At 43.6% G+C, this 18,204-nt stretch overlaps 1 protein-coding gene and 1 pseudogene across 1 annotated transcript in view; one reads left to right on the forward strand and one right to left on the reverse strand.

The window, feature by feature from the left end:
- KDM7A (lysine demethylase 7A) overlaps positions 1–18,204 on the reverse strand; it is a 351,499-nt gene that overhangs the window by 292,577 nt on the left and 40,718 nt on the right. The window lies entirely within an intron of this gene.
- Positions 5,153–5,462, forward strand: LOC144816565 (large ribosomal subunit protein eL37-like; annotated as a pseudogene).

Raw genomic sequence — 18,204 nt, forward strand, 5'->3', positions numbered from 1 at the left:
CAGGCTAGCTAGCCAGCTAGGCCAGGCTAGCTTGAATCCAGTGGAAGAGTGAGCAAGGGACCCACGTCTGGGCATGCCCATCCCACTTAGGGCGAAGTGTGTTACAGCAAAGAAATGATGGACGGAATGCTGAAAATGCAAACAAACTTTCTCCCCCAGTCAAAAGATCTGGGTTAAATACATCGTTCTTTTGCCCACTACACCACCCGGATTGGTAGAACATCAACTCAAAATGTCAAATTGCACACAATTTCTATTTCAATCTACAAGGAGATAAAGCAGGGTGTTTGACCATGAATATTATCCCGACCATCAATTAAAAATTGTGCCCAACTTCAAAATATCAATGAACCGCCAGCTGTGATTTTAAATAGTCATCACTGTTTTTAAACCATCCATGCCCAATAAAAGTGCCAAAATAAAATTGAGAAATTATCCAGCAGCATATTTTATGTGCACATATTTAATTCTAACAAGTCCAGTAGTCTCATAATAAATACAAAAAAAAAGAATCCAATTGTAGACACCTTAGAATTATAAAAGATTGTGGAGATGATGTTCAAACTATTGGTAGATTTGGAATCTAATTCTAAGATATAGCGAGTCTCCAACTGTCGAAGTAGATTTTCGAGGTTTCCTCCTCTCCTCAAACTGGGGATTGTGGTTATAACAAAGTAGTTCAAACAATTAAGGTTATTATTTGAAATGGTGCACCACAGGGTAAGAGGGATCGGAGTTTAACATGGTCTTCAAATGTTGTAGAATTCTAACATGTACTTGCAAATTGGCACTTCTCCGTACCGTAGCTTACTTGTACATTCCAGAACATAGACAGCAAACTTAGTTTTGCACATGTACAGACCTTCTAGTTTTAATGGTCTTGCATTGAAGGCCATGTAAAATTGCAACGTATTGACAACAAAGCGGCATGCCCTACAAGAACTGCATTTGAAAAATACCTTCCTAGATGAGAGGCAATTGCTCGTTTAGACAACTTAAGGACTGCTCCTGACCAAGGCACTACTCATTGAGTATGCTTGTCGAAATGTTAGATTAGGTTTCTTAGGGAGTATTGATCTTATGATTGGATCCGTTAACACTATTGGCCATTGTTTGTTTACAGTAGACCCGATTTGTTTTTCTTGTTCGTTATAGGTAGTGATTAGTCAGACATTGATCTCATTACTGTCCCTGTTGCATATAAGATCTCGTTTCTTCTTAGTGCCTGTATTTACACCAAATATGATTGTTACCCTAGTCTCTTTATTGGCTGATCGCCCGGCCAATGGCATTGGCTGCATACCCTCAATCTATAAATCTCGGTTTAGCCTCATTTTGGCAAACAGCTAAATGACTCTCCCGCCTACAGATCTATCACAATATATATATAAATACATATACACACAAACGCACACGTATATTCATATCCCCTTTTGTAGTAATGTACTAACCATAACTGATTTGCATGCCAAGTGTTCTAGTAAACATCCACTTTCACGTATGGTATTCCTACTCGCCACTACATTTGCAGTGAGACCATGGTCAGAAGTGTTAATTCCTGCAAGACAGATTCCACATTGCATCCTTCAGAAATCAGCATATTGTGGGACCTTGATTAAAGGTAACATGCTTCGTACCGAGCTTTGAAACAGCAGAAAAGTAGCATGAAGAGCTTAATGAGAAAAACAATTACGTTATTATAAACATTACCCCAGAATAAATAACACACCTACAACTGCAACCTACAGAGGAACCACAGATGTATTTGGTCAGTAAAATAAATTATTTCCCTCTTTATTCTAGCAGAGAAAGTGATGCTTTACTCCTTTAATGCAAGTGCCACAAAGTAGAACGTTGACTGTTTAAAGGCAATCCATATAACGATTCTCTTGTATATTGTTTGTATTTGTATAAATACCAATAAAAAAAAATGCCCTCCAACAGCAGAGGTAATTTCACGAACAATCGCAGAATCTCTCTTTTGGTACTGAACTTCAGAAAAACAGAATAGGCAAGATAATCACCAGCATTGAAGAAAAAGGGTACTAGGGAAATGTCCCATTGTTCATTGCACCTACGGAACAAAAAGTAAGATTGTTTTCCGAGAAACAAACATCACAATATCGGTTCTGAAAGGAAAAAGAAACTGAAGGAAGTAAGTAGGATAGAATAGGCCTTGTTGACCTCCCAATGTTTTTAGACGATGCTGTTGTCTAAAAGGTGGCATGTCATAAATGCAGACACCATGGGCACCGCTGTTGAAGACCAGAGAAATGTAACCTTTCGAGTCAAAGAAAAACTGTCTGGAAAATCACCAAAAACAAGCATTGGCATAGCCAATAGGTCTCATCTTTGAGATTTTGTAAATGTTTAACCACGCAGCACATTATCCTGGGTGTTGTGCCACCAGGGATTGAAGAGCTATATAATTACTACACACTGGGTCATGCAGTGCGAATCAGGAATTAATGCTTGCATCAGGAAACATTTATGGATACAATGAAAGGCTTTTTATCGCACAGACAGAAAGACAAGTGCCTCGATGCAAGTCAGCATTGGCAAAACAAATGTGCATTGAGGCAGCCGCTTCTGGTAGCCGTGTCATGTCACTGGCATGTGCACACATTATAATATATGCATGCCAGAGTTATTTTATAATTTTCTTTCATATTATATTTTGCAGTGCAGAGTGGCCTGGCAGCTATTCACTGCGTGGTGCTCCAAACAAAACGGAAGGAAAAAAATATGTAATGGACCGGGAGGGTGGGGTGGGAAGGAGAGCAGCAGGGGGGCGGGTAAGGGAAGCAGAGAGTGGGCTCTGGGCAAGAAAACAGCAGAGAAATCAGAGCATTGTATGGACTGCACAGCGTCCAGCAGCAAATAGCCACTGCCAGGATGTGTGAAAGGGAAGCGATGGAATATTTGAAGATGGAGCATTTAGGGGATAGAGCAAGAAAACAAATGCACGCCCATGTCTTGCTTAATGAAAAAGAAAAAAGTAATTCGCTATATGTAAGTAGTGGATGGATACTCGTCAGTGAATCATAAGCATGGTAAAGAGGCTACACCTCAAGGGTAGGACAAGCAGGAGACCAGCAAGCCAAGCCATCAAATAAGAAGCAAGCACATGAGTGACTATAAAGCCAACCAATGATAAGCAAGGGGCAGGCTATTAGCCTACTAAATTGTTTGGGATTCCCCACAGTAGACTCTAATCTATTTCTCAGAGCCACAGGCAGGCGTGCTCCCTGGGCGAGGTAGCAGCCTTGATGGAAGTGTGACTACAGGCGGCCCTTTCCCCCGGTTTAGGATTCATGTTGTATTAAGGCATGTAACATACTTTAAAGAAATACCACCAATTAGGAGGTACTGTATGGTTCGATATATATCTATCTATCTAACAGGCACAAATATGGTCGAAACATACAGACCAGATCAGCCTTGGGAGATATATATATATATATATATCAGCATGCAGTGAACTTCAAGATTATTACAGGAGCATTATCAGGGAGTAGACATCCTTGGTTCTGAAGAAAAGCCTTGGGGTAAGCATTGAAACTTGTAACTCTGGTTTTCAGGACTTTCACCTATAGAGAGCTAAAAGCCAGGTAGTAGAGTTTAGACTCATGTTACCCATTTTAAGCAGGTGCTCTTTTCACAGCATACAGCTGTTTCAATGACTACTATTCATGTAGATAGTTACAAACACTTATTTTTACTGTGCGGCTCTTGCAGAGCAAACCTCTTGATGTAGAATGACCCAAGTTTCAAAGTGATTAATTAAGGAGTGTCTCAAAAAAGGGATTAAAGGGTGTCAACATACCAAAAAGACAAAGGGATAGCGCCCCACGAGAGCAGTGCTAACAAGTACAAACATGACAACCCCTCAATTGTGACAGAGTACTCCTTTGAAAACAATTGACCACAGAAATCCAGCATCAGCATCCAGGACAGTGACTTTTCCAAGAGGAATCCTACAGTGACTAATGGGTCCAAGAAATTTGGAGGGTAGATTTGAATCTATCCTAGATTGGAGTCCTCAATTAACCCAGTTCACCATGTGGCATAGAGATCACGCAGAGTCCAGTGTATTTTTCTAAACTCTACATATCAGGATAAAGGCAGAAGCCCCACCAGGACCTAAATGTTCTTGCTCTAACTCTATACTCCAGGATCCCAACGTCACTGGTGGAATCAGGTGAGAGAGACTATTCTAAACATTAACATAGCAGGTTCCAACTCAGACCTGCAGGGAACGACTGAAGGGTAACCATAGACCCCAGACTAGAAAAGCATGCCAATATCTTCACTGCCTAGTCAGCAGCAAGACTAGGCTGGTAAGTTGGTGAACGGTACAAAGACCTAGTTAACAAAGAAATTATAATTTCACTTGGGAAGAAGGTAAAAAGTTATCCTCTTTTTCGGGATATGGCCTTAGAAGGTTGGTTTGTGTTTAATTTAAGTGCAGCCAGACAGAAGTCAGCCATTAAATACCCATAGTCCTTGAATTTTGTTAGGTGATAGCCATAGAGGGGCATGCATGAGTATTATAATATCACGACAACTGTGAAGCCACAGGTCAAAGCACACAATCTAATGGCCCCATTTGCACAAAAAGGTGGCATGTCATAAATGCAGACACCATGGGCACCGCTGTTGAAGACCAGAGAACTGTAACCTCTCGAGTCAAAGAAAAACTGTCTGGAAAATCACCAAACACAAGCATTGGCATAGCCAATAGGTCTCACCTTTGAGATTTTGTAAGTGTTTAACCACGCAGCACATTATCCTTGGTGTTGTGCCACCAGGGATTGAGGAGCTATATAATTACTACACACTGGGTCATGCAGTGCGAATCAGGAATTAATGCTTGCATCAGGAAACATTTATGGATACAATGAAAGGCTTTTTAACACATAGACAGAAAGACAAGTGCCTCGATGCAAGTCAACAGCACAATAACTTTCTGTGTGCGACTGAGTATTGAACAGCCTATGGAACAAAGAAGTGAAGTACTTTCCAATGGTGGAGACGTTACATCCTTCTTCCCCCAGGCCTCTTTTCACCAGGAACTCTTCCCCAGAGTTGTTAATTGAAAACAATGCTCGCACCATTAGTTTACCTCCATCGTATAGGACATTGAGGCAAGATGATGAAGGGAACGTTATCATTTGGCAAACGCCAAAATAAAACGCACACATTGGGTTGTCGTTGAGGCTCAAAGGCGTACCATCTCCAGAAATGTACCTGTGGCAAGTGCAGATAGCCTGCTAAGCACAAGGGAAAGCATAACTGGAGTGTGAAGGCGAAGAAACGCAACATCACAGGTATCGGGTCATATGAGACACCTGAAGTTGGTCTACTGTAGATTCAGGAACGGATTCAGCTAGGGCACAACACCAAAACCGAAGAGGGCAGACATTGCAGCATCCAGTTCCTCAAATACTTTGTTAAAATAAAATATGCCACCAAATATGCCATCATATTGCCAGCAACTCTCCGGCCTGGACTTCTGTCCCAGCCGCCTAGGAATAGCAGCACTGAAAGTAGCAACAACACAAAATGCACCCATTTGTCAAGTAGAAGGGAAATAATGAATACACAGGGATGGCGTCGATGTCACTTAATCTCCGTGCACCTAAATACAAAAAAAAAAATGAACCCGACTTTGTGTAATGTCTCTGGCGCTTTCGTAAAGTGCTCCAATACCTTCAGGTCAGTAGAGGTCGCGCTCTCTATAAAAATACCCCAAAAAATGTATCTGACCTTGTGTAATGTAACTGGCACTCATGCAAAGTGCTCCAACACTTTCGGGTTGCTGAAGTTCACATTATATAATAAAAAAATGTTTCAGTCACTAGGGAGCTACTGTGAATGTGCTTTGAAATTAGAGCTCTGAGAGGAAGAATAGGAGAACAGAAAAGGAGAAGAGGAAGTGGGCGGGCATGCAGCAACATGGGAGGGACAAATGCTGATCCCATTTGTCAGGAAAAGGGGAAATAATTAACACAGGGGCAGCATCAGCATCACTTAATCCCCTCCCGCGCATCTCCTGATATATTCCCACACCCCATCGAGAAACTACAATTATCTCGATAAAAGATCCTATTAGGTCACAGCTAGAACCCCCCCAGACACCCTACCTTCCCTATAGTTTATCCCCCACAGTTGAAAAGAGTTGAAAGTTAGGCTGGCAGAAAATCGGGCCACTGTTTTTTCATTGGGAACACATATAGATATGATAGCTCAGAATGTTTTTGGGACATTCAAGCAACAACGATCCAACCTAATACGACTAAGGCGGTGACCCGTACCCGACCACGGCACGCTATCACGGGAGGCCCGATAGCGCTGTATTAGGCACATCCAACGCCACTTACTAATAGGATGTACACTATGGCCTCTTCGACACACCACGATATCCATAGACTCATAGTCATAAGAATTGCATTTTAACTAATTGCTGCAAGAATGTATTAATGTATTGAATTCTACTGTTGTGATACCCGATTGTTAAAACCCAATAAACACATTTAAACAAAAAAAAAATCAGCATCACTTAATCTCCAGGCACCTATAAAAAAAATGAAAATGAGTCTGACCTTGTGTAATGTAATGGCCACTTTTGTAACACACGTCAAAACCTTTGGGTCAGTCGAGTTTGCGCTCTATAAAAAAGGCCCCCTAAAATTAATCTGATGTTGCGCAATGTAACTAGTACTTATGTAAAGCACTCCAAAACCTTTAGGTCGCTTGAGTTCACATATTATAAACAAGCATCAGAGAAACTTTGACAGGAGTTGCCCAAGCCTTGCCCTTAACTGTGTTGCAAAGTTGGGCTGCTGAAGGTCCGGTGACCGAGGTGCGCTAAAGAAAGAAAGTGAAGCGGGAGGGGTTTGGGGGAAATCCTTGCAATTTCAAGTCAGAGAAAATTAAAGAGGCCATTTCGAAAACAGCGTCTGAAGCATCTGAATTTCATCTCAGAATTTGAAAACGACGGGGAGATTAAATGATGGGCACAGAAGATGAAGCAACCAAGACGGGCAACCAGGACAAATAGTCCCCCAAATCAGCACAAACACAGAAGGGTAATGTTAACAGTAACTGGAAGGTGCTCTGTGGGAGGAAACCAAACAACAAGCATTTGCAATGCAATAGGTCTCGCATTATTAAAGTTTGAGCTATTGGTGTTGCATTATTTAGCAATGCCAATAGCTCAAACTTTAATAATGCAAGACCTATTGCATTGCAAATGCTTGGTTTTTTTTTGGTGCGTGTGTCTTCTGTGCCTTGCATGGCTGGGGGTGAGTGTGAATCCCTCTGTAAACATCCCAAGTGGCGAGGGAAACTCAAGGAGCCTTGTAATTGCACTTTCATTTTATTGTTAAATGTGAACACTGCGGGTGGGGGCGGGTGGGGGCTTATGTCAGTGAGTGTGTGTAATAGTGAGTGTGTATGTGTGTGTTGAGTGTGTATGTGTGTGTTGAGTGTGTATGTGTGTGTTGAGTGTGTATGTGTGTGTTGAGTGTGTATGTGTGTGTTGAGTGTGTATGTGTGTGTTGAGTGTGTATGTGTGTGTTGAGTGTGTATGTGTGTGTTGAGTGTGTATGTGTGTGTTGAGTGTGTATGTGTGTGTTGAGTGTGTATGTGTGTGTTGAGTGTGTATGTGTGTGTTGAGTGTGTATGTGTGTGTTGAGTGTGTATGTGTGTGTTGAGTGTGTATGTGTGTGTTGAGTGTGTATGTGTGTGTTGAGTGTGTATGTGTGTGTTGAGTGTGTATGTGTGTGTTGAGTGTGTATGTGTGTGTTGAGTGTGTGTGTGTGTGTTGTGTATGTGTGTGTTGTGTATGTGTGTGTTGTGTATGTGTGTGTTGTGTATGTGTGTGTTGTGTATGTGTGTGTTGTTTATGTGTGTGTTTAGTGTTTATGTGTGTGTATGTGTGTGTGTGTTGAGTGTGTATGTGTGTGTGTGTGTTGAGTGTGTATGTGTGTGTGTGTTGAGTGTGTATGTGTGTGTGTGTTGAGTGTGTATGTGTGTGTGTTGAGTGTGTATGTGTGTGTGTGTTGAGTGTGTATGTGTGTGTGTTGAGTGTGTATGTGTGTGTGTGTTGAGTGTGTATGTGTGTGTGTTGAGTGTGTATGTGTGTGTGTGTTGAGTGTGTATGTGTGTGTGTGTTGAGTGTGTATGTGTGTGTGTGTTGAGTGTGTGTATGTGTGTGTTGAGTGTGTGTATGTGTGTGTTGAGTGTGTGTATGTGTGTGTTGAGTGTGTGTATGTGTGTGTTGAGTGTGTGTTGAGTGTGTGTATGTGTGTGTTGAGTGTGTATGTGTGTGTTGAGTGTGTATGTGTGTGTTGAGTGTGTATGTGTGTGTTGAGTGTGTATGTGCGCTATGCTGATGTCTCTGTGCACGCACCACTGTCCCTCTGTCCCCCATGGCACACTTCCCTTGCAGTCATGTGCTGGGGGAGCCGGGCTGCTAAGCGCTAACCCTGGTTTGCAAATTAAGTTTCAGAGCGCTGCTTCCCGGGAGGAAGCGCTGGCCAGCGCAGGCTGCACATTCCCCCACAGCCTGGGTCATGGGATCCGAGTCACGGTGGAGATGTGGCTCCGGTCTCAGCACCTCCAGGCGCTAGCAGCAGCGACCCCCACACGGGCGCGGGGACCAAGGGCAGCTGCGCAGGGAGCTGGCGACTGTGGCTGTGAAATAAAGCTCTTGTGGGTACCGCTTGGCGCCCTGTATTTTAATGGGAACCTGCCATGCCCATGTTGTTGCTGTGTTTGGTTGGTAGATAGAGTCTGCGTGCTGAGGCGGCTGCTGCTGAATCAGGGAGCCGAGTCTACGCGAACAGCCATCTGATCCCCTCTTATCAATGAAGCAGCAGATCATGGCGGATGGCCCCAGGTGTAAGAGGCGAAAAAAAGCCAATCCAAGGAGGAAAAACGGTAAGCATCGACTCTCTGCTGCCGGCGGGCGGGGGACACTGGGGGTCCTGGGGAGGCAGATCGGCGCTGGAGGAGCGGATCCAAGGTCCTGCACAGCCCCCAAGCCCCTCGCTGACACCCCAGGCAGGGGCGTAAAGTTTATTGCCCGGGCTCCGCTGTCAAGTCTAACGGTCCCTCCTGCACAGTTATGCGCGTCTCCCAGGGCTCCCGGCCGGCTGCGCGATTAGAATAAAGTCTGGTCTGGGCTGCCTGGAACCCCCACACCCGTCTGCCGGAGAAGTGGGGGTGAGTGACACATGGGGTAGAAGGGGTAGTTTCCATCGATTGAAAAAATATATATTGTTGATGATGCCGGAAATGTTTTTAAGTGATGTGACGAGACACACACACCCCGTCGGAAGCGGGATAGACTCACATGCCCAGTACACTGGGGCTGAGCAGCCGCCCCTGGTGAGCCAGGGAGACGCGGCTGAGCCCGGCGTGAGATGTGTGTGTCCTAAAGACAGCAGCAGCAGGGCGGGGGAAGGGATTGTCCGGAGCAGGGACCACCTCACAGACTGACCGGCAGGAAAGTAGGCACACAATGCCTGGCAGACCCCTGAGCACACCCATGAGAGAGCCGCTGTTCTCCAGAGACAAGAAAACAACTGTGCAAGACACCACAAAGGGGCAATGCCTGACACGGCACGAGCAGTCTGGTGCCAGCTCGCCCAAACACTCCCCTATACGGCCGAGCACCACCAGGACACCCCGCCTGCACACAGCACGCACGCCACGAAGGGGACACAGCCCCGCTGCGCTATCTACATGAAAGGCTGCCTTGGGTGGGAGAGCCCTGCCCCTTCCCGCCCGCATGCGTGCTCCACGGTGGGAAAGTTGCTAAAAGTGGGGCTGAGCAGAGATCAAAGGCTCCAGCTCAGCCACTTCCTCTCGCACGATTACTCGGTGATAGGTAGAGCTTCTCTGCCGCTGTTTCTTAGGTGACACGGAGGGAAACTAAAAGCGATCGGGAAAAAAGAAAGCAGCAAGTGGTGCGCATGACTTTCCTGCAGTATGCTTTCAATTATCTCGCCCGTGTCTGGGCACGATAATTGAAAGCATATGGCAGGAAATGTGCGTAATAGACACCAATAGGCCAGGGGCAGAGCTATGCGCCCGCCTCTGGCCTATAGGTGTCTATTTTACAAAACAACAAGCAGTGAAAGGCCGCAAATGGAAAATCACAAGCACAAGCGTGTGCATTTTCCAGGTACATTTTCAAAACCCGGCCAAAAGGACTCTCGCTGCGCGAACACTGCTGCACAGTGTATCGCTAGGCGCGAGACCTAAAAAGGAGGGACCAAGAGGAATAACCACTAGAAAGCATTTTTGAACGGCAATTGCAGGGATGAAAAAAAAGGCAATGGGCACGCTTTAAGCCCACAGAGTGAATACAGCAGGTCTTGAAGAGGGAGTGCATGCAATTGGCTCTACTTTTTAGGCTCGACCTATAAATAGGGTTATTAAAAAAAAAAAAAAAAAAAAATCTTGCACACAAAAAAGCCAGGGGAGCGCTATAGAGGTTTTCTGGTGTTTCTAACAAAGTAAGCGCCATAGTTTAAAGAAATATAAGTGTAGCCTGTATTCGCACCAATTTAGACAACAAATTAGACTCAAGTATCATCATTGCTTCAGGTCCATCTTTCAAGGTCACCTTCATTAAAAAAATGTGTTAGACAGCCTTAATATGCAGTGGCCCAGGTATTTAGGCATGCACCAGCACTGGCTGTCAGTGTACCATACATGTACCTTTGACAGGAAACTGGGACCCCTACAAATAGATGTAGCAATATAATACAGGCACCAGAATTTCAAAACTACTTTGACAAATTTCCTCCATTATGTTGCATTGTATCAACATACGTTGCATTGTATCATCATACGTTGCTTTCAGTTTTATAGCGCCAGTGTACATTAGAACTTATTAAACAACATTAAAATTGTAGTAAAATAATCAAAATGTTACACAGTAGTCTTTTGTTTTTGAGCAAATAATTTTGTAGGGAAGCACACGTAGTTCTAATAGCAGTTTGGTCCATTGCTTTGCGACTGCCATCGAAAAGGCCCAGTCGCCAAAAGATTGTTTTGAGTGAGCATATTCAGCAGAAATTTCTCAGAAGAGCACAATGCACGTTTTTGGATATATAGCTAGAATGTTATTGTCGTGAAAGCAAATATGGTCAAATGGATGAGGCTTCACTAGTTATCACTAAATTAAAAACGATGTGTTAATAGAACAGGAGCATTGTCTCCGTGACCTATTATGAGTAGGGCCACAGAAATTGTGAGATTCTACGGCCGCTGCTTTGTTTGCATAGTTGTGGCTTGACCTCATTTGCCACAGTCATTCTGCTGCATTATCTGCAGATAACAAAAAAAAGTGTTTCTACATAAAAAGGATAAAAAGTTACAACCGATGTAGCGATGTGTTCACGTGCAATGGAAGGCCCTTTGCAAAGGTTAACTGGTGATATTTCATTTGCTTATTTCTGTATTTGGTAACTAAACTGATACTAATAAGGTGAACAGCAAAATAATGAAGTAGTTTGTGAACAAAATTGCAACATTATGCAGGAGAATTCGCCTGTTCTTGCAGCATAATATAGTCAACCCTACACATGGTTTGTTGCTCCTCTGCCACATAATTCAAGTGTTCCCAAATACAAGATGTTCAGCAGGGTTTTGCACAGATTGGAGACATTTTAGAAGTTCATCAGTAAGCTTAAAATAGGCGGATTTCCCCCAGTCAATACGTTTATATAAGACCATTACAGTAATGTGGAGAGGGACACAATACAAAGGAGACTTTATATTCAAGCTTTGTTTGCCAAAAGCAGGCACTTGCCACCTTTGAAATCTGACTTTCAAGAGACAGACGGGAGTTAATGTAGGATTCCAAAGTTGCAAGTTATCTTGACCGTAGCTGGAGGGTGGCCACTGGTTTCAAAAACACTTCACAAGCAGAGATAACCCAATACTGAAAAGGCAAAGCCAAACAAGCCACGTTGTAAGCATTTTCAAGAGCAAATTAAGATATTGTTTACGTCAACTGAATAGCAATGGGCAGATACAAATGAAGTGTTCTAAAGTCTTGGACTTAAAACCACAAAGGACAACCCATTGCGCTTTATATGTGGGTTCCAAGTCCCTTCAAACGAATTAAAAGGAATATAGAAAAGCCTGCATCCTAAGTATTTTTCTTCAGTGTTGCCTCAAGGTTATAAATCAAGGTATGGGTGTCTTTGGTTGGGTAAAAATTATAGGTTATCTTGATATGGAGGTAATTTGATAGAGAGCATAGGTCTTCTGCTCAATGCTCCTTCTTAATAGTACATTTTACTAGGTTTTACCGTTCAAGGTGTGATAGGCATGAAAGAAGTGTCAGGTCTAGAAGATTAGTTTTCCTGATCACCTCAATAATGTGGTCCAGGTTCAAATCGAAGTTTCTGTAGTTGTGGAGTTGCAGATTCTTATAAATTATCCCTTTCAGTGTTAAGGTAGGGAGAGGAGCTGGCCTAACGGCTAGGGTGGTTGACCTTGAATCTGGGGAACGGGGTTCAAGTCTCGGCAATGACGCTGAACATCCTGTGATTCTGGACAAATCACTTAATCTCTCTGTGTCTAACAAAATTTAATGTGTCCTCATATAACGCAACTGGTGCTCAATTTTGTTAAGCGGATTGGCTACTCTTAGGTTTAGGGCGGTGCTTGATGCTGGACATGGTTTTTTCAATTTGTTTAATGGTGAGGGTCTTCAAACTTTTCTGTAATAAGAGTTACTTATGTTTAATGAAAATCATGCTGCCGTACTAATATTAGTATTGCATAGTGACCACAGACAAGATTACATATGCAGCCAGTCTACACAGGACTGTCAGCGGCGATCACCTTTGTGCATCAGGCAGGGTTGCCGGTAATATTGCAGAAAAAGGCTTTATGTATTTGGAATGCCAATACATGGGTAATGCAGAACAGCCCAGTAGGAAAGCTCCTGGCGTTAATGTTATAATAAGGCTCCTCACAACATGATGTATTACTCAAATAGCTTTATATAGATTTTGCAAATTCAAACGTTTGTCTCCAAACAAGGCTTGAGAAAAATGTAACATTTTCATGTTAAATACATGTTTTCAATGTTGATATACCTATGTTAATTTAACCAAGGAAAAGCCTCTACTTTAGTCAGCTGTGCTGCATACACAGACCTACTTAAATGTAACTGGCGAGCTACCAGTAGCTCACGAGCTACTTGTTAAAGAAGCATGGTTGAAGAACAGAAACCTAGATCAGGGAGAAATGAAAAAAGTAAGAAATAAACTAAACATCTGGATGTTCCGTGTCACAGGAAAGAGCGTAAGAAAATGTACACGTCACACCATAACACACAAGCACAGCACCACGGTGAAAGCAAGCCGGGCATGAAGGTCTCCCGCACATAAATACATCAACCTTAAATCAGGCAGGCCTGTGTGAAACTGGCGTCCATCCGTCAACTTCAGACTAAACAGTGCACTCCGATGCTGCTCGACACAGGCTAGAGAACCCGAACGCCAACGTCTGACAGACCAGGGGCTTCCCCGGCTAGTCAGAGGATTGAAATGAGACAGGAAGAGACAGCTGGAGTAGCCGCGTGTCCAGGCAGAGGCTGCTAGAAGGCCAGCAGGCAGCACCCGTGCCTCTACAGATAGATTCAGGGCAGGCTGTGAGGCCGACGCCTTGCTGGCACGTCTCACGCGCTGGTTACGGTCTGAGTCTCACAAGTGAATCGAAGCTTTGGCGAACGCATTCACAAATGGAGCCGGCGGGGGTGGTTATTTGGTCTTTTCCAACCGTTTTACAGTTGTTCCCAGGTTGTGCTGTGATTGATTGATTGATTGATTGTGGGTTTCTAAAGCGCTAGAATCGACTCCCGAATGAGTATCTCTGCGCTGTAGACCGCTGGGGAACCCGTCCTGGCTTTCCCTGTGAGATGGTCCCTACTGGGTATCTCCAAGGTGAAACCAGGCATCCCCGGCGTATGTGGTGGGCCGTTGTGGAGATGAGGCAAGCTAATGCCCAGAGTTGCCGAGTGTGATCCCTAGTTAGAGTAGGCACCGAGGCGAGAATTATCGAGTCTGTTGACCCTGGTCCAAGACCCTGCCGCGTCGGGAATTGAACCCTGGTCCCGGGCCGTCCTCTGCTCCCGGGTCTGCCGCCTCTAACCAGTGAGCCACACCTCTCCACTAGGTCCAACCAGCTGTGAATAGACGGACTTCTTTCTGCAGTAGGACGTAGGTGAAGTCATCGCTGCCAATGGGACAGTACTTAAGGCATGACTCCTCGGAGGCCACTGCTAACCCTGCACATGGTCCGGGCCACAGGGATGGCACAGAGGCCGCACTGCCCAGTCAGGCGGGAAGCAGAGTTTCAGAAGTTAGTATGTTGGGGTAGGATCTTGGGGCTGCCTACTACACAGGCAGCCTGGAGATACCTCATGGAAGAGCCAGCATGAGAAGTGCTGGGACAGCACACAAGGCCACCAGCCTATTAAAAACGAGCAATCTGATAGAAACTATATAGGAGGGTGGACTCCCAAAAATCACAGAATTGGTAAGCTTGCACATCTCTCACTTTCTTAAATTTTGTTCATGGCAGAGTGAAAATTTCCACTGCAGTCAGTTTGCCTGTCTAGGAGATGAGTATTATGTAACACTGCAGCCACTGGATGGGTTAAGATCTGGTTCAAGTGATAGAATTGCTCTGGTTAGTTTCAGTGCCTTATTATCACAGAGTATGTCCGGCTGTATGTGAGAGAGAGGAAGAAAGGAATTTAGGTAGGAGGAGTCGAGTAATGTCAGAAGAAGAAAACCAAGAGAAGAACATTCTTTCAGGACAAGAACCCTCACTCACCGTTAGGTGACAAGCTTCATCATATAGGTTCCCTCCTCACACTGAGGTATGTACATTTCCATCAAGTGGGTATCCTGCTAATCTGGCACAGAGGTAGGCCTCTAGGAAACAGATGTCCGAAAACAACCAAACTTACTGTGCCACAACCAACTTCAGGTCTTGGGTATGACGATAACACTTCCCTGCTTGCACTTTTCACTTCTGTTATTTTGTGCACACGGACAAAGGTCTGATCTACCGACCAGCTGTCAGACTACCTTTAGCTGAGGCAACAGTCAGACCACAGTTATTCAAGGTGGGTAATGATAGGAACTTAAAATTTGGGACCCCTGTACAAACACACAAATATTAAGATAAAGGAACATGACAAGATGGCAAAAAGGAAGGAGGTAGGATCTATAATTTGTCATAAAATGGTGTTCTAAAACAGAAGATAGAAATAGCGTGCTCAATTTTCGAGCAATTTTACGAACGTTAACAACAGTTCTTGAGAAAACAAAAGTAGCCCCTAACAATGGCAGTAGTGGAAGGATAAGACTAATTAGACATCAATTTATCAATTGAAGGAACAAAAAGAAAAATCTCTATGCTACAAAAAGTACGTACACAAAAGGAGGTGAAAATTAGTAAGGAATGAAAATATAAAAATTGGGCAGACCTTCGTGTAGCAATTAAACAAAACAACAAAAAAACAGCAAGACATTCTGGAAGTAAATCGCTAAAGCAAAGGGAAGAAAAAAATCCTTAAAAGCCTCCTGCATCTTCGTATGATATGGAAAATTATCTCCTTGACTCTTATAAAGTAAACAAGACCTCTGACAATCTCGGCACATCCAGTTATATGAAGGTCGAAATGAACCAGGATATCACAGCACAATCTGAACGACAAAATGCTCAATACATAAAGAATGCCAGATCCTCAGCAGCTATGGGACCAGTAAAATCCCGGTCAAAGTCCTTCAGAGTAATCCAGAAAAATTAACATATTTCTAGCCCCCCTTTTTTTCCTACTGCTTTGAAACTGGCAACATCCCTAAATCATAGCTAGGGAGCATTATGATAGCACTCCTGAAAAAGACTCTCGCCCAATACCCAGTAACTACCGCCAAATTGCTCTTCTGGAGGCAACTGGGACGATCTTTGCAGCCAGCATCCTGGATCTGCTGAGAGACTGGGCTTTTTCCTGGGGAGTGATCCCCATAACCCAAGGCGGATATCGACAAAAACATTCTGTAACGGATAATATCGCAACCCTGCAGACGATCATTGCCAAACATGTAATGCTTAAATCACAGGTTGCCTACAGTGTGTTTGTAGAATTTAAAACTGCTTTCGACCGAGTAGACCGACCCACATTATGGAGGAAACTAGAGAACATGGTAAAATGCCTGAAAACCTATTAACCACATCGCTGCGGCGGCTATTCCGCCGCAGCGCTAAGGGGGTGGGGGGGGGCCGCGCGGCGGGCGCATGCTGGTGACGGAACCGCTCCGTCACCAGCCGCGGTTGAGCTGTGCTCATGACGGAGCGATTCTGTCATGGCCCCACCCGCTCAATAGAACGCGCCGCGCAGGCGCGAAATCAGCACTGTGCAGGCCATGACGGAACCGCTCTGTCATCAGCTCAGCGCCACCGCGGCTGATGACAGGGCGGTTCAGTCATCAGCACGGATAGGGTTAAAGCTAGTCGTTTCTCGTCAACATGGTGGAGTACAATTGGTGGGCGGGGGGGGGGGGGGAGGGTTAGGGTCTAACTCGAATAATAGCTACACCTAACAGCCTAAAACAGAGTTTATTCTCCCTTTTTATAAGCGACCTTCTTGACTGCCTTTTAAAAATATTTCCCTCAAAAAGAGCATCTAGAGACGTGCACATATTAATGTATACCGATGACGTGGTTATACTGGACCTTACCCCAATAGGTCTAGAATGAAACCCAAATGCATTATTTAGTTATATTGAGGGAAATTTCCTAAAAGCAAAACAGTCTTCAAACAAAGGTAGTACCATTTAGAGCGAAAAAAACTCCATTCATTTCAACTGGTCACTAGGCGGGGAGACCTAAAGAGATAGCTAAAGAATATGCCTACCTAGGGAGAATCTTCTCTTAGACACTCCCAATATTTCTCCCATTTCCAGCATATAGGCCTTAGGGCAGATGCTCACACTGAAGTGATTATATTCCTCCTCTGGCCACAGGCACTTTCACACCCTAATAAAAGTATATTGCATGAAAATACCTCCCATCTTATGCTCTAGAATACATCCCGATCCATAAATGTCAAGCCATAAACACGAGAGAAGGTGACCTGCTTCAAAAAATTGTAAAGGTTAATCAGGCGGTCCTGTTCAAGCATTGCATCTCAAGTTATAGTTAGATCCTTCGCTAGTGTCATAGCAAATATAAGATGAGCATACAACATATTACAAGCTAAAGTAGGATCCTTAACGGACCTACTAAAACTTGAAACTTTTTTAAAACAAATCTGTGCAATATACTTTTAATAAGAAACTTAAAACAGCGCGAGCTTTCTCAATGCATTATATCACTTTTAAAGTCTTGCACTCCTGCACTTCTGAAGTTATTCTTGAAGAACTTGACCCACAACATTAAACTATGAGCTCGATGTACAGCACTGCATTCCGCTATCACACTACAAATCCTATGGAGACACTAGAGAATACAAGATTCAGCAAAGATGTCTGTGATTCATATTAATACATAGTGTCAGACGCTGTATTATTTGGCTGCGCTTAGAGATTTTACCATTAAAAGCTTACACAAAGAAGTGGAATAAATCTGACAATTCAGGCTCATGTTAACTTCACAATGGAGGTTTGCAAGATATATCTGACGTTTGCCTAAACAAAATATTGGTAGCGGCCCAATGTCGTTTAAGACCTATATGTTTTAGATAGAATACTCACTGTACAAGGTCTTATGGTGCTTTTAAGATCATCACCTAATGCATTTCTCTGCCATAACCGGTTTAAAAGTTTTTATATATTTTTTTTTAATTATTCTAAAATATATACTGCGATTGCTTTTATAATTACTTCTACTCTCTGTAAAATGTTACATTTTATCTTTGTAGAGGTCTAAATTCAATAATACTATTGATTGATAGAGAAGTGTATCCATACTCTGGGGAGGGGAATACACACAAGAACTAAGCCTACAGCAGCTGACTAACAAGAAGCAAGGAAAGAAGTGTTAACTGATAATCAAGGTAAGCAATGGATGGTCTGCAAAGCAACCGACAGAAAAAAAGGTCTTAGGAATTAGAGATGTATATGTGCAGTGCATCTAGTGACATACTAAGAGGGCTGG

The sequence above is a fragment of the Lissotriton helveticus genome, chromosome 1_1 (assembly GCF_964261635.1).
Source record: "Lissotriton helveticus chromosome 1_1, aLisHel1.1, whole genome shotgun sequence".
Taxonomy (NCBI): domain Eukaryota; kingdom Metazoa; phylum Chordata; class Amphibia; order Caudata; family Salamandridae; genus Lissotriton; species Lissotriton helveticus.